The sequence below is a fragment of the Galeopterus variegatus genome, unplaced genomic scaffold (genome assembly GCF_000696425.1).
Source record: "Galeopterus variegatus unplaced genomic scaffold, G_variegatus-3.0.2 Scaffold3179, whole genome shotgun sequence".
NCBI classification, from domain to species: Eukaryota; Metazoa; Chordata; class Mammalia; order Dermoptera; family Cynocephalidae; genus Galeopterus; species Galeopterus variegatus.
Window position 1 is genome coordinate 196,137 of NW_007729290.1, and position 17,632 is coordinate 213,768.

The 17,632-nt window shown below is 38.5% G+C and overlaps 1 long non-coding RNA gene across 1 annotated transcript in view; it reads left to right on the plus strand.

Moving 5' to 3' along the window:
• Window positions 1-15,921, plus strand: part of LOC103600004 — a 35,976-nt gene extending 20,055 nt beyond the window's left edge. The window contains exons 2-4 of the long non-coding RNA XR_551347.1: window positions 7,775-7,867; window positions 14,076-14,163; window positions 15,503-15,921. This is a non-coding gene — a long non-coding RNA (uncharacterized LOC103600004). The remainder of the gene's footprint in view (window positions 1-7,774; window positions 7,868-14,075; window positions 14,164-15,502) is intronic.
• Window positions 15,922-17,632: the final 1,711 nt, after the last annotated feature.

Consider the following 17,632-nt stretch of genomic DNA (forward strand, 5'->3'; position numbering starts at 1 on the left):
TGTACGTGGGATCCGAACCCTCGGGCGGGAGTGCCGCTGCGCTTCCCAAGCGGCGCACTATCCAGTGTGCCACCGGGCCGGCCCCCTTTATGTTAATTTCTAACCAAACATCCCTTAAGGACAAACTTCAAACTCATGTCTTCTAAGAAGCCTTGCCTGATCCCAGCCAATACCCCTTTCATACCTTCCTTACTCTGTGTTCCCAGAGCACTTATGTATAATCTTTTCTACAAGAACTGTGAGTTTGACTAAACAATGTCTTGTAATTATCAGCATTTTCCATAAGCCAGTTAACCATATGGAGAATATGGCTACAATTGGTTGCTGGCAATTAACCATTTTGTGAATTGGTCATTCTGTGAATTAACCTCCAGCCAGGAAGGAAGAACTGGAACAATCATGTAGGGCCTTATAGGACATGATAAGGAGTTTAGATTTTATTGAGTATATTGGGAAACCGATTTTGACAAGATAGTATTGTGATCTGATTTATGTCTTAAAAAAAAATTTATGGCATCTCTGTGAAGATGTGGCGGGGCAAGATTAGAATTTGAAAACAAGAGGCTTTTGATGAGAACTGATGAAAAGTATAGGCAAGAGGGAAAGAATCAAGAATGACTCAGCTTTCTCACCTGAATGGCATTGCCATTTATTGAACTGAGGAAGAATTGGAAGGAGCCAGTTTGGGGGAATTTAAGAGTAAGTTTTTGGACAAGTTAAGTTATTAACTTAATGCCTATTAGACATGCAAGTGAAGACATTGAGTAGGCAGTTGAATATGATGAGTCTGTAGGTCAGGCTGGAAATACAAATCTGAAACTAATCAAGATATGCATTGATAGTAGTTATAGCTATGGGTGTAGTGGGGCAGTGAGTATAGACCACAAAGAAACAAGGCAAAGGACTGAGGCTTGGGGCTATCCAATATTTGGAGGATTAGAAGAGGACATGCCAGCATCATGACAGCAAGGACTATAACTTCTACTTTTTCTGTATCTCTCAGAGGTCCTGCTTCTCTCCTGCCTGTGTCCATGCCATAGCACAAAACAGTGTTTCTGCCATAGTCTCAGTCACATACTACAATGGAAATTTCCATACCTGGCAAGAACTTACTGGTAGATTTTATTTAACACATTATAAATTATGTGCAGATAAATAAATAACTTTAACTATTATTTAGCAAATGGAAAAATGTCTGAGCCAGTATGTTCCTGGGATACACTAGTTGGTTTTTTTTATTCAAAGACACCAATCTTGATTCTTGGCAGTCCATCAAAACCATATATTTTCAAGTGCCAACAAGACTGAAATGACTTTGGCCAATTTGAAACAAATGCTCTATTTTTGTTTTTTTTTTTCTTTCCATTAAAGTACGTGCACTTAAAATTACTCCTGGAGTATGTCTAGATTAGAAAAGAAAACAACATTAAAAACTAAAGATCTGAAAGAATAAGCAAGACAACTTTAAGTAGTTATTCATTGGTTTTTTAAATTCAATTTTGCGTAATTAACATTGTGCCTAATGTATGATGCCATTCATATCCCAATAGTGGTTTAATTCTTAAAAGATCAATGCAGAGTATACAGAATTATGAGCAAGACATTTCCAATTAAGCAATTAATCACTGCCACCATCTTTTGGTAAGAAATTGCAAATTTTGATTCTGGGAGGGTATTTGGCATCAGCAAGCTTTTGAATGGCTGGAGTTAAATGGAGACTTAGAGGGAAAAATGATCCCATTTAATAGCCAGAACTAACAGGGTTATGTAGTTTAAATATTCAGACATTTGTGGTGCAGTGTTCATAAAGGCAGCTGATGTCAGTTCTGGGAACTGGTATTAAGAGCAATGGAACGAAACAGAGTTGATGAATTAGACAGAAAGGGCAGTCCATTTTCAGCTTCCTTTCAAAAAGCAGCAACAGAGAAGCAAAGCTGCAAAAGCAAATGAAAACTTCAGCCCAGAACTTGACATTTGAAATGTGGAAATTACAGTTGGGAGAGATTAAAATTGTTGCCTAGTCTATGATGTTTCCCATTCATCTTTTTTTGAAGGATGAAAATCACTGTTAGTTTTTAAATTCTCTCTTTTTCTTATTAACTGTCTTAGAAGAGGTTTGCACTAGAATGACTGAATCCTGAAGTAAACTTTCTTAATGTGTATGTTAAAGGATTGGAAGCGGTAGTAGAAAGTGGACAAGCCTTTCAAAGATCATTAAAACAGACATATCAGCCTAAATACCCAAGGTAACTTCATCAGTGGAAAAATGAAATCTACATCCTCCCTGAAGGTGATCTACCTCCAGGCCTCTCAAAGCATGCTAGAAGATGATATTAATATTCAGTCTTGCATCATTCTAATTGTTTCCTGGCTACAATAAATCATCATCACTGGAGAAAAATTTTCTTACAGGGAAATTTTTCTAAGCCCCAAAGGGAAAGAGTGTTCCATTTATCTTAGCACTACAGAGACAGTGTTGTGTTCCATGGTGGGGACACTGAAGATGAATTCAATGAATTCCCTCTTTGTATCACACATTTATACCAGTTTCTTTTCAGGAATCAGGAGTTTTAAAGCGAGAAACATTTGCTTTCTTAGACATTGCAGTTAACTTAATGTAGAGATGTTGCTACTGCATTTTAAACAATCATATACTTCATCCTCACATAGTTCCTGTTCTGTGGGACCAGATTCAGAGTAGATATGGGCATTAAATGAATAACAGTGAGGAATCTGCTTCTTTTTAAACCTATGATTAAATGACTTTCCCAGTCAAGGAATATGCATTTCCTATTATGTTTTAATCTGATTATTTCCCTTTATCCTAAGAAACATCATCTCTTTCAAAGTGCATGCATCATCTCTTCAGAGGCTCTGTCTCTCTGTCCTTCCTTTCTGCTTCAAGAAATACATGCATTTTCTCCTCTAATCTATAGCAGCAGTTTGGAGTAGAAAAAATGACATAAAATGGTTTTTTATGGAGAAAAAAATTACATACCCTTTTCTTCTTCTCCGTTCCTTTCGTCTTCTTGGCAGAGGAATCTTCCCAAATGCTCCAACTCACTAGGTGAATTTGGGCAAAAGAAGAGGAGAGGAGGTGCTAGAAGAAGGTTCTTACAAATGAACCTTTGTCTGCCTTGTCTCTCGTCTGAGATTGACAGACTTGCTGCTCCAGCCAGGACTTGGGGGAGGAAGAGAGTGGAAGGAGACAGGGCTGCAAGAACTGCCTCCCTTGGATTCTTCCAAACCAGGCGAGACTGAACTAAACAGTTTCTTTACAGAGGGAAATAACTAGTCTATACAAGAACTTCAGGGAGGCAGACTCTTGGAGTAATAAAATATGAAACCTGAGGGACTTAAAAAGAACACTGAGTGATTTTTACCTTGAGAGCAGTATGTGTGTGGATTGGGGTGGGGTGGGGCAGGAATGGAGTGAGGTGGGGGAGAAAGGAGGAGAGAAAAAGACGGAGAGGAGAGGGGTAGTTAACATTATTTAGAAAGACAGCTGATCATCTTTTCTTCTTTCACAAGTTCTTGTGTGTGTGTGTGTGGATGTGTGTGTGTGTGTGTGTGTGTTTATCAAGTTTTCCCTACCATCTAGATTTCTTATAACATTTTGGTAGAAGCTGTATTCCAATTCATTGTGTGTGGATGTGTGTGTGTGTGTGTTTACCAAGTTTTCCCTACCATCTAGATTTCTTATAACATTTTGGTAGAAGCTGTATTCCAATTCATAGTCTATCCTCCCAGCTTCTCACCCAAAGAGTCATTACCAATTGGAAAGCAAAAATAAATGACTGAAAAAGAAATCTATTTTGTGTCTGAGAAATAAAGGCACAAAAGGAATTTCATTGTTTTGAGCAAACTGTACTGGAATACTAGCATCTGTTAACATTTTTTAGTTTTTGTTTTTGTTTTTTTTTCCTTTTTGTCTTTTTTACTGACTGGTAATGGGATCGCAACCCTTGGTGTCACGTTTCCTTTTTGTCTTTTTTACTGACTGGTAATGGGATCACAACCCTTGGTGTCACGCCCGTACCGGGGACCGGCAACGGGATTGCAACCCTTGGTGTTGCACCCGCACCGCGCTCAGCCAGTGAGCGAGAACCGGTCTCCACATGGGATCCGAACCCTCGGCGGGAGCGCCGCCACACTCCCAAGCGGCGCACTCTCCAGTGCGCCACTGGGCCGGCCCATGTTTTTGTTGTTTTTAATTTCAGTTAGGGGTAGTGTTCTGGGGATTAGACATATTATGATAGAGTAGGAATTAGGAATTATCTGGACATAAAATGGAGGAAAGGGCACTTCAGATTGTATCAATAAAGGCATGAAGGCGAAGGAGAGGGTGACAACTTGTGGATCACAGGTAGTTGTATTGGATGCAACCAGAAAGGATAAGAGGTGAAATTAGATAGAAGCAAGTTTATGAAGTACCTCATAGACCATGCTAAAAATTTTGGATTTTGTCCTGAAAGTGAATGGAAAGATGATGAAAACATATTAAAAAGGATGAACCCCAGACTTCAGTTTGAAAGAAGGATGGTGTGTAAAGAAAGAGACTAGAGACAGGGAGAACAGAGGCTCCTACAGTAATCCAGAAGAGAAGATAGTTAGTAAGCAAAACTGAAAGGACTTGATGACCAATGAGTTCTTTATGTTTAGAGTAGAGATAGTTGAGAGAAGGGAAGGAGACTCTATTAACTTTCAAAAGCTTGGGCCTTTGGAAGAATGGTGCTGCTATTCACCTAGAAAGAGAATACAAAAGTTTCAGCTGGAGCAGGAGTAGGAAAATAGAAATGAGTTAGTGGTGAGTGTTCAGTTTAAGGAGCCGTAGGTGCAATTGGGAATGTTTATCAGGCAGTTGTTTAAATGGACCTGGAGCTCAGGAAAAAGTCTTGTCTGAAGAATTAATCAACTAAAAATCTACTAAATATCCAATATTATCAAGTGCTGGTGTTCTGTTGCACAGTATGGTGACTATGGTTAACAGTAGGTATTGTATATTACAAAATAGATAGAAGAGAGGCTTTTGAATGTTCTCACCACAAAGAAATGATAAATGCATGAGGTGATGGATTCATCAACTACCCTGATTTGATCATTATAAAACATATATATGTATCAAAACATTTAATTGTACCCAATAAATATGTATAGTTACAATGTATCAATTGAAAAAAATTAAAAGTCAACTAAATAACTAATAGAGTTAGTTATTCAACTAAATGATAATTGAAGCCATGGCTGTACTGCTTAAAAGCTGCTGCACTCTTACTGTGTGCCAGGCGCTTCACGTCTTAACTCCTTATGACCCTATTAAGTAGGTACTAATATTAGTCCCATTTTATAAATATGGAGACATCAGAGATGGTAGGTAAATTTCCTAAGATCACACACACAGCCCAAAACATGGCAAGACCCTGGCAGTGTCGTTCTAGTGCCTATGCTTTTCACCATTATGCCATACTGCCTCTCAGAATAGATTACAGAGAAGAGAACAGGGCTGAGATCAGAATCTTAGGGACCACTGGTATTTAAAGGATGGGTAGATAACTAGAAGGGCAACTGATAAGGGATATCCAAAGAAGTATGGAAAAAATTAGGAGAGTGTTGTCATGGGAGTCAAAGGAAGAATATTTCAAGAAGAACGGAGGTGAATGGAAGGCCCTGGTGACAGCAGTTTTGGAGAAGCCATACGTGAACACTCCGATATGCAGGTAGGTAGAGTGAAGTGAAAGTCACCAAAACCAGAAGTAGTTACCAGTCCTAAGAGAGCTCAAACCTTTGCTTAATCTCCATTTTATTGAAGCTGGAGCAAGTGGCATGGACTCCAGGAAAGGAGATGGAGGTGCGTGTGCAACTGACTGCACATTTCCTTTGCGTATTTATAAACGAGTCTCTTGTGATCCTTACAATAAAGTTTATGCCACAGATGGGATTAATTTGTTTGTATGATTTAAATATACGGAAATATATGGGTATGAGGAGGAAAATCAAATGACTTCATTCCATCTTAAGAGCTATCCACCTTGTTGACCTCGTGTAGATCTGGACCAGAATATAGTGCCAAGGCAGATCCATATTCCCTGTAGATAGATCCTCTCCTTCCTCTTTGTTTTGCTCTTATTTCTCTGTGTGTCTAATTATTTTTTCATTTCCCTTATTGTGCTGTTCATTTTGTCTCCTTGTATTTGAATTCACAGCTGCTCAAAATAGTTGATTCATTTTTATATTCAGCAATATTCAAATCTGTGCAATATGTTTGCATTGTGTTTCTCGCATGCTGGCTTCAAGTGGTACACAGCAGCTCTTGGTGATGGTCTAATCATCTCTGGATCACATTCTGAGTCACTTAGTAAAGTTTTCCCTAGGAAACACATTTGGACCCCGGCTTCCTAGTTCCTTGTGCTCTCAAATGTTTATTTATTACCACCTGAACTTCCCATAATTTCTAAAGAGAATTATTAAACATTGTTAAATTTAAAACTGCTTGCTGTCCTTCCTTTCCAACTTGGGCCTGGCAGAATGGCTCCTGCAAAGAAGGGTGGCAAGAAGAATAAGGGCCATTTTACCACCAATGAGGTTGTGACTCAAGAATACACCTCAACAGTCACAAGTTCACCCATGGGGTGGGTTTCAAGAAGTGTGGCCCTCAGGCACTGATAGAGATCTAGAAATTTGCCATGTAGGAAATGAGGATTCCAGATATGTGCATTGACACCAGGCTGGACAAATCTGTTGGAGCCAAAAGAATAAAGAATGTCCCATATCATATCTGTGTGTGGTTGTCCAGAAAAAGTAATGAGGATGAAAATTCACCAACAAGTTCTATTCTTTGGTTACCTATGTACCTATTACCACTTTCAAAAATCTACAGTCAATGTGGATGAGAACTAACTGCTGATTGTCAAATAAAGGTATAAAACCACCCAAAAAAAAAAAAAAAAATGCTTGCTGTTGCTATTCATCCTTATATCCATTACAAAGAGTTGTCTGTTTGAGAAGCAGTTGAATTGCACATCAAGGCCTGCAATAGGCGAATCTGCCCTTGTGATTTTTAATTCGGTGCTCAAATCTGAAACCACTATTTGTTTTCTTGAACATAGAGCTTTAAGGCATTTTTGATTTCTCTCCTGATGGGCTGTTACTCAGGCCTCTTGATGAACCCTGCTTTATGTTGCTCTGGAGACCACCTGTCTCTTTGAGACAGCCTCAGGAACCTCCCAAAGTGAACCTTGTAAATGACATAGAGCCTATATTTTAAGTAAGGTGATCCAAATATAGTATCCAGATTTCTAGATGATATGTCCAACTATATTTTTATATTTTTATGTGATGATGTGTGTGCGTGTTTTATTCATATAGATACATGTTGTCACTCTTAATCAGGTCCAAATCAGGTTTATTAAAAATAGAAAATCTTTACAAATTAGTGATAGAACCAATTCATGAGTGGAAAAACATTTTACGTAGAACTTAAACAATTGTGTTCAAAGTACTGGTATTAAGTTTGAAAAGCGATCTAATTTGTATTTCCTAAAAAACAAACAAACAAACAAAAAACAACAGCAAAGTCCTTCCAAACAGATGAAGTCTCAGGAGATATATTAGATATAAATAATCTCAGACATTGGACATCTTAGGCTTTTGGAAAAAATGAGAACACACATAAACTCTTCCTCTGAGTTCTACCTGGGAGCTCACGCATATTCCCTGATTTAGAATCTTCTGTTCTTCTGTTCTATAATTGACCCCTTTCTCTCATTTCCCTCAGGCTTAAATCCTTCTGGAATCACTGAGGCTGGCAGTGTGGGGTCAAACAGCAACTGGTTTCAACCTTCACAATTCCGATCCGCCCAGAAGAGAGGTAGGACTTATTTTATGTGAGTATCCTTCACAAAAGAAGTTTCAAAATAATTATGCTAATTGAAAATGAATTCACAATATGTTTGTTGAAATAATGAGTTACAGACAAAATTAACTTTTAAAACTACCTTTAAAATCTTTCATCAGTTAAAAAAGAAACAAGCTGTTTTATGAACTTTATTTTTGAACTCAGTAAAAGAGTTTTCTTTTTCATTAAAACTATTTTAAGTTTCCCTTAAGATTTCCACTGAACCTGGAACGTTTGTGCTTAGAGTGGTTTTTACAACTGAGTTGAACAATATAACCTCTATTACCCAAACTTAGCTTTATGCCACTGAAGTAGCCACTGAGCTTAAGAAAACAGACTCCACTGAGGAGTCTCAAGTGAGGCCCTTGAGGAGACAGCAGAATTACCACGTAGCTGTGTGTATAATGTTGAACTGATGTTACATAACTACAGGAAGAGAAATATTTCTAAGGGGCATCGTATTGGAATGCAGTTTTGATGATATGATGTAGTTGGGAATTGCCAGGACTCCCACATGGGCAGCCCTGGCTATAATGGTGATAGTAGGGAGAGTCTTCTTGATTGAAAGCTTTTAGTCAGAATAGCAAACACATGCCCTGTTTTATGTGGGCATAGAGGGAAGGCACCCTGGGAGTGCTGGACTCTGTCACAGAATTTATACATAGAAGTTGTGAGCACCATGAGTAACACGATCTTTAAATACAACTGAAATAAAGTCAGAAAAATGAACATCGGGAGAAAAGTGTGTCAAGGAAAACTATCCAGTTTTAGGAGCCTATGGAATATTTGGAAGGAAGGAGAAAGTTAACATGAAAATAAATTTGAGGGCCGGCCCGGTGGCGCACTGCTACAGTGCGCCGCTTGTGAGCGCGGCGGCACTCCCGCCAAGGGTTCGGATCCCACATACAGACTGGTTCCCACTTACTGGCTGAGCGAGGTACGGGTGCAACACCGAGGGTTGCGATCCCGTTGCCGGTCCCGGTCCGGTACGGGCGCGACACTGAGGGTTGTGATCCATTGCCGGACACGAAAAAAGAAAATAAATAAATAAATAAGTAAATAAATTTGAGCAGGAAAAGAGGCCAAGAAGAAAAGGAACTTGAAAATAATCTCTTGAGTTTCCTGGCAGTCTAAAGGAGCATTGGACTGGCAGTGCATAGAATCACAGCCCAGATCCCAGAAATACTTTTGTGGTTTGGGAGACAACCCTACTTACTTATCAAACCTAGAAAGATGGAAAGATTGAGTAAGTGTGCCAAAGTGTGTTCTTCTGTAGGTCCTGAGATACTGCCTTCATCTTCACAAAGTTGTTCCAAGCTTCAAGTGTCTAGTTGGTTGATAATATTAATGATAATAGTAATGACACTAGTAATAATAATATTAGCTGCCCTTGCTAGTGTGCTAAACACTTCATTAATGTCTTATTTAATCTAAGCAACTTACTCTTATGGAGGTAGTTTCCAGATGGGGAAATGAGGTTCAAAAAGGTGAGGCAACTCGGCCAAGACACATAGCTCATAAGTAATGGAACGCAAACTGGAAACCAAGACAAAACCATGCTCTTGCCTAATAATAACAAATTGTAAAAGGAATAGAATGAGAGGCTGAAGAATCTAAAATAACAATACTTTTAAAAAAAGTTGTAGCCCGCCATTTGAGTGTGACTGAACCATGCAGGCTCTCTGTGAACTATACAGCCATCAGCCTCATGATGTGCCTCCTTAATCTATTTTCTGTTAACACTTGGCTTGAAACAATTCTTACCTGGACACTAAGAAACTTAAATCAGCTGAATGAAGTTTTCTACAAAGTCAGATATGGAAAATTGCCTAAATGTTAGTCCTTTGGATAGAGTTTCTAAGTTTCATAAGTGATTATGATTCCAGGAGTAAAATTACAGTGTCAGGCACTCAGTAAATATTTGTTAAATGAATGAATGAGTTAATGAATACATGAGCGAATGGATGAGATTCTTGGGTAGAAGACAGGCTCTTGGGAATTATTCATTCAATAATTATTTGTTGAGTGTCTCCTGGGCCCCATGAGTGATGTTGTCGTGTCACTGAATACTGAGTTCAGCAGCTGCCACCACTCTTTCCTCAAGGCTATTTGGCAGGCTCGGCTACCAAATCCTACCATAAATCTGTTTCTCCCTTGTAAAATAAGGGGTTTAATGGGTGATTTTTATAGCCCCTTCCATTTCCCATTTTCTATGAGTATAATATTCTAAATATCTTTTTTAAATAAACTTTTTTGTTTTAGAATAGTTTTAGATTTACAGAAAATTGCTAACTTAGTACAGAGACTTCCTATATGCCCTCCATCCCGTTTTGTCTATTAATTTAATTCTTACATTAGTGTGGTACATTTGTTAGAATTAATGAATCAATATTAATACATTATTATTAACTAATGTCTATACTTTATTCATTTTTACATAGTTTTTACCTGATGTCCTTTTTTCTGCTCTGGGATCCCTTCCAGAGCGCCACATTACATTTAATTGTCATGTGTCCTTAAGCTCATCTTGGCTGTGACGGTTTCTCAAACTTTACTAGTTTTGGATGACTTTGATGGTTTTGAGGAATACTGGTCAAGTATTTTGTAGAATGTCTCTCAATTGTAGTTTGTCAATATTTGTCTAATGATTAAACTTGGGTTATGTGTTTTTGGGAAGAAGACCACAGAACTGAAGTGCCATTTCTATAACATCATATCATACATGTACATACAAGCCATGTACATACTATAAACATGAATTGTCACTGTTGATTTTAATCTGGCTGAGGTAGTTTTTGTCAGGTTTCTCCACTGTACCCTGGCTTTTTTTCTCCCCCTTTCCATACTACACTCTTGGAAGGAAGGAAGTCACTATGCACAGTCCACACTTAAGGAGTGGGGAGTTATGCTTTACCTCCTTGGGGGCAGAGTAGTGACATACCTTTTTTGAATTCTTCTGCCCATGAGATCTGTCTGTTCTCCCTCATTTGTTTACTTATATCAGTATGAACTCATGAATATTTATTTTATATTTTGGATTATAATTCAATATTACTTTAAAAATATTTTTGTTACTCTAATTGTGCTAGCTTTGGCCATTGAGAGCTCTTTTAGTTGCCTCTTGTATCTTTTTGATATATTCACACCAAAGTGGTGGTTTTTTGTTTTTGTTGTTTTATTTTTGATGATTTCTTGCTTTCTGGCACTACAAGATACTCCAGGCTCTTCTTGTTTATTTCCTGTCTCAGTCCTAGAATCAGCCATTTCTTCAAGGAGCCTTGGTTCCTTTTATTGGAGAATGGATTGAAAACCAAGATCTGGGTGCTAGGTGTGCTCATGGGTACTGGTGTATCATAGCTTCTAGGCCTTCTCAGCTGACAACGCAAGGAAATATATATGTGTATACTAACCTGTGTAAGCACACATATCTGTAAATAGTTCTACGTGTAACAATCTGTATCTATGCCAACCTAAGCATGAGTTTAGGCCTTCTCAGCTGACAACGCAAGGAAATATATATGTGTATACTAACCTGTGTAAGCGCACATATCTGTAAATAGTTCTACGTGTAACAATCTGTATCTATGCCAACCTAAGCATGAGTTTATAGTGATGTCTCCAACTCTAATACATTACTACAGGAATCATTTTAGACTCCTCTCCTTGTTTATCTGTAACCTCCCATTCCAGCAGTGAGAAACCTGACTCCCACTATCCACCATTTATTTAATTATTCAATTCTAGTATACATGTATGGCAGTGTCAGAATTGTGAACCCATACCCCATTTTATTACTTTAATTTTATTTATTTTAATTTTACCAACTAGTGCTTATATATAGTGTCTTTTGCCTTTAGCTTAATTGACTCCACTCATTTCCAAAGTTATATAGGTTAGCATTTTTCCCCCTACTTTACCTTTCAGTGAGGTTGCTTCATGTATTTGTAATACAGCTATACTGTTTTATCACATTCTTCATTCCCTTTTGAGATTCCCCAATCTCCTAAATAAATGTTTTTAATCTGCATGCATTAAGGTTCAGTCTTTATGCTGTAAAGGTCTATGGGTTTTGACAAGTGCATAGTGTCATGTATTCACCATTACATTATGATACAGAATAGTCTCATCACCCTAAAACATCTCCTGTGTGTCACCTATTAGCCCTTCTCTGTCCCCTCCCCTAGCCCCAAACACCTGGCAACTATCGATCTTTTTATCTTTTCTAGGATGTTGTATAATTAGAATCATATGGTATGTGTCCTTTACATACTGGTTTCTTTCATTTAGCAATATGTATTTAAGATTCATTCTTGTATTTTCATGGCTTAATAACTTATTTCTTTATATCATGGAATAATATTCCATTGTATAGATACACCACAGTTTGTTTATTCTTTCACCCATTGAAGGACATCTTGGTTGCTTGTAGTTTTTGACAATCACGAATAAAAGTGCTATAAACATTTGTATGCAGGTTTTGTGTGGGCATAAGTTTTCAAGTAAGATGGCCAATATCTTTGATTTTTCACGTTCATTGAAATTATTAATTTGTAATCATCTAGCCTTTATATGGCTTCTCAAATAATAAACACATTTGCATAATAAATCTGTCCAGAATCAAGCACCATTTTGAATAAAAGTATAAACAATGAATCCATAATTATTTAATATAATAAGAGAACAATTTTATATACAATTTAAAATCTTCCTTTAAATACGGGGCAATTTAACAGTATTTACATTTAATGTTCCTTGAAATATGAACAGGCTTGATGTCTACCAAGGCTTGCTTTCACATCATAAACATGGAAATTTGTAGGTGTTAAGTTAGCTGCAAAATTGTTCCCTTATTGCTCCTTCACTAATAAAACATATTAAAAATCACATGTTTGGAAATCCAAATAAAAGCATTTGCAAGTTGAAATAATAAATACAATACAGTATAAGATGACTAAAATCAGCTCCCTTGATGTGTATACATATGAGATAGGACACATGAAATGTCAAGAAATAGTGAGCAATGAAGATATTTTCCCTGGATATTTCATCTCTGAACACATGATATGTATAATCCTATTAAAACATAACTTGTCATTCCATAGGATGTGGGTATGCATTAGAGTGGGAGTCAAATATGTCCAATAAAATCTAAAATATAATATATTATAATAATTCTACAAAAAATTGTTTTCTATAACCCTGTCTATTACCCTATCTTCTATCAAATGGCAAGTTAGTCTTTGCCTTTGATATTCTAAAGGAGTCTCCTTTGGGGCTGAATTAACAAAAATTGCCCCCAGATGGTTACCCCTAGAATTTTCACTATTTTTCCCCACTGTATCCAAGCAACTGGTGTTGATTGGTCCATAATGACTCAAGTATCAAGTGTCAATATCCTGACATCAGAAAGCCTTAATAGTGTTAAATAGTTCATATTGTGTCTATGGTTTGTTTTTCCTTAAGTAACCTGATATAAAATATTTGAGAAATTGGAGAAGGCCAAGTATCAGTGAGAACAAGAGGCTTGGGAATTTCCTACTAGTTCAATGTATTTCTCCTCTCCGTAGAAATTATGACCTTTTTAGTGTCAGAAAATTAACAAGTCAAAGCTATCTCAGCAAATGCTGGGACCTTCTTTCCTGACCTAAAATGTTCTGAGATTTCTTCATTAGGAGCCTGTCTCACTGAGAAGTGAGGTCTGGTTTACCAAGAAGCCTAGAAGATTTTAGGGCTTTATTCTAGTAAAAGAAATTCAGGAGAGAATTCCTGGGAGTCTGATTCTCTCTGAAGCAGACCAGACCTTATGATACATTAGATGGGAGCTTCTGGAGATAGATCACGTCCCTTTCAATATGCAAAATTATAACAGGGAAAGTCTTCCTTCCACCTCTTCTTTCATTGCCCCTTCCCCATCTGATAGGGGGGCCTCAGATGCTTAGTTACCTCCAATATCCTAGAATCTCTTTTTATCTATCTTTTGCTCTTTCTCTATCTTTAGCTCTCTATCCCTCTTTCTATCCTCTGCTCTCATTCTATGCTCCATATCCTTCCAGATTTTAACTGTCTCTCAAATAGGAAGAAATCTGACAAACAACCTGGGGCAAACTATTTCTAACCAACGATTTTTGAGTCCTAACTTCCCAGAAACATTTGTAGTGATTTGGAACTTTTGGTTTTTAAGCTAGAAAAGCAGGAAGATAAACCAAGAAGTGGACCTCCTGGATCTGCTTTGATAATTCCCTTAATACTCTTAGTTATGTCAATATAAGGTGAGTAAGTATACATGTCTCTGAGGAAAGGACATTTTGTGGCCTTACAAAGGTTGTTCTTTTCAGTATCCACCTGATATGCCAAATTAAACTTACTTACAGCCAAGGATCCTGGAGGAAAAGGATCAAGACCCTATCCCTTTCCCATTTGAGATTCAACTTAATTATAACATTCTGAAGGGCTGAGAGAGCCCTGACTGCAGTCCCCCAAGAAGAATGGAGTCTGGCTCAGTGACTGGCTCAATACTGGGGCTTAGCAGATTTGGGGGGACATTTTGTTCTAGACTCTGTGTGTGGCTGTGTTTAGAAATGTAATTATACCCAGCCACCTTGCCAAAACTGTCATGTGTGAGGAACAGTGGCTAATTGTATGAGTGTAAATCCCATAAATTTTCATCTTGGGAGTCCATGTGTACAGTGCCACCCTGCTGCCTGCCCAGGGTTCTGCCGCAGCAGGGACAACCCTAGAGCAGGACAAGGACTCTCTGGAGCCTGTTGGAGCCAGTTTTTAACAGTGACATCATGTAGAAGTGATGATTAAACCAGGACCTGTTAATGGACTGATCAGTTTTTTCTACATGGGACTCTGAAACAAGACTATCCTTTTGGTCTAAGTTCCCAGGGTCTCTGGACAATTGAGTCCTTAAAAAAGAAATACTGAATTACCTACAATATGGAGAAATGGAGGCTTGAGCAAGTAATTAGAAAAATGAAGAGTGATGCCTACATTTTGAATCCTAAACTGGTGAAGATTCATACAGATTATATTTAATATGCTAGTTCACTGCATATTAAGCTCTAAGAGCTTAAGTGTTTGCTAAATTTGTTTGACCATACAACTTTTGTTTTGTTTTTTTTTAACTATCTCGAGGGACTGGATTCCAAGGAACACTTATTGGAAAAAGCTTCTCAAATGACAGAATTTTAGATACAAGGTCAGGACAAAGGAACAGTAAATTTGAGGCAGGCTCTTTCCTTGAACCCACCCATATGGTTGCTTAACAGTCTCTGAGTAGACTTGCTCCACAGTTCTGTAGTGTTAGCCACAAGGTTCTAGTAACTCTAACCCAAGGAGGGCAGTGTGCAGCTAGAGGGTTTTGAAATGGGATTCCAACTTTCTCCTTGGCTCCATCTATCATTTGCCCTTGGATAACAACTACTACATTCAATTGCTTATTGGCTAATTAATAAGAGTAGAGATTTTTTGTTTTATTTTCTTATGTATCCTCAGTGCCTAGAAGTGTCTGGCACCATTTTGGTACTCAATAACTATTTGAATGAATGAACTTCTGTCCTGGGAAAGTTACTAAAAATCTAACTTAGTAATTTCTTTTCACAGTTTGTACCTTGTGGCTGCAGAGCAGGTACCTATTGAAGATCCAGGACGCATGAGAACATGAATGCCTAGAAATTCTTGACTAGGTTTGGTAAGCCCAATCCCGAGCAACAAACAGTAAATAACATTTCATTTGTAGATCAAGTGAAATCCATCTTTTCCCAAGTCAGATCAACCGGGAATGGGGTGCAGGGGTTTAGTGAAGCTATTTCAAACCATACTGGCTGAATCGCTATCCCCCTAGTTCCAAATTTCCAATCTGAGGATGATATACAACATATTTAGCAACCTGTACGGCAGCATACATTTTATAGATAAATGTATTTCTATACATCAGAATAGAAAAAATTTTCAAAATTTCAATATTTCAAAAATATTTTCTTTCTATTCTCTAAATAAACTAAGCTATATGTCATGAAACTACTTACAGTGTAATATAACTTATAAGGCAAAATGTTCAATAAATTATTCTAATAATTTCTAAATCATTATTGATTTTTAGAAATTATTGGTATGGTCTTATATTTGATATGCTCTTACTAAACTAAATGCTGCTTGTCTCTAAGCTATGATTTTATGGAGAAAACTGTTCCAACCCCTTCCAACAACTTCATTATATTGATTGTTATTAGGTCTGGGACCAGGCACTTCCTTCACCAAGAGGGTGATTGTGTGGACTGCCCCGTGTGTCCTGGATTCTAGTGCTTCTCACGTAGCCTGCCCCTGGAGGGCCTTTGCTTCGGCCTCCATCTACAACACTGTCACAGGCCCACCTGTTCCACCACCCCTGCCAATTCGAGCCCCTCCTGAGCAGCAGGTAGGCACTGCATTTGTCTCAGCTTCTGCCTTGGTCTTCTCAGCTCATGCTGCAATGTCCAGGTGCACCAGTCCCAAGTCCCATTACCACCTATGCAGGGGCCACTGGATTATGTCATTTTGTGACGTGGTCTACCTTAAGCTACTTACCAACCATCAGGGCAATATTTCTACATTTTAACCTGCATTTTTTTTTTTTCCTTTTTTTGTCTTTTTTACTGACTGGTAACGGGATCGCAACCCTCGGTGTCACGCCCATACCGGGGACCGGCAACAGGATCGCAACCCTCGGTGTTGCGCCCGCACCACGCTCAGCCAGTGAGCGGGAACTGGTCTCCACATGGGATCCGAACCCTCGGCGGGAGCGCCGCCGTACTCTCAAGCGGCGCACTCTCCAGTGCGCCACCGGGCCGGCCCTTAACCTGCATTTTAACACCATGTCAGGGTGTATTGGCTGAATATCATCTATGGCTGAATCCTTCTGAGTAGTTCAAGAAAGTCTCAAAGTTTTCTCCTACATATGTTAGAACAAGGCCACGCATGCTGTATTCTTCTATCTCATGATGTCCACTATTTCTTTTATGCCTCTCACCTCCATAAAATATTTATGTGTTGATTCCTGGAAGCAGCAACTGCTTTTGCTTTACTTCTTATAGTCATTCGAGTGGTGTTGCCCTTGCTGATACTCTGTCTCTGAGCTGAAGCAAGAGAAAATCACCTCCATTGGCCTGAGTGGCCCATGGATGCCCAGCCGAGGCTGCCTCATTCTCTTTGTGACTTACTCCTTGCTCTAATCCTGAGTTTGTGGATGTCCATATCAGCAAACACCCTCAGTTTACTGTTGCCTCCCATAGCTTATCATCTTCTGGATGAAGACTGTATATGTTGGCACTTTCTGTCCTGGGTAATTTCTTCCCCAATAGCTTGCAGGCTTAAGAAGAGGTCTTTGATACCAAATGGCTTAGGGTATTTTTTTCTCAAAATTCTGGGCATCAGAAGCAGCCAGTTGAGTGGGACCAAGGCATAAGACTGAAAATCCTGTAGGTGAATTGGATCTGCATCCACAGTTGAGAATCCTTAGCGTAGGGGTCTCTTTTAGGTCCTAAAGCAAATAATCTTGTCCTCTATCTGCAGGCCCACTGCTAGATCTACCGACATGCTCAGGGTGATTAATTCTTAGGAAATTCAGAATACAGCTTAGGTTGTTGGTCTGGGACTCCTGCCACCCTATGAACAACTCCTGTGAACACTGATGCACAATTTCCTTTATGCTGATTCCATAAGTTCCATAAACATTTTTTTTTAAAAAAGACCTGA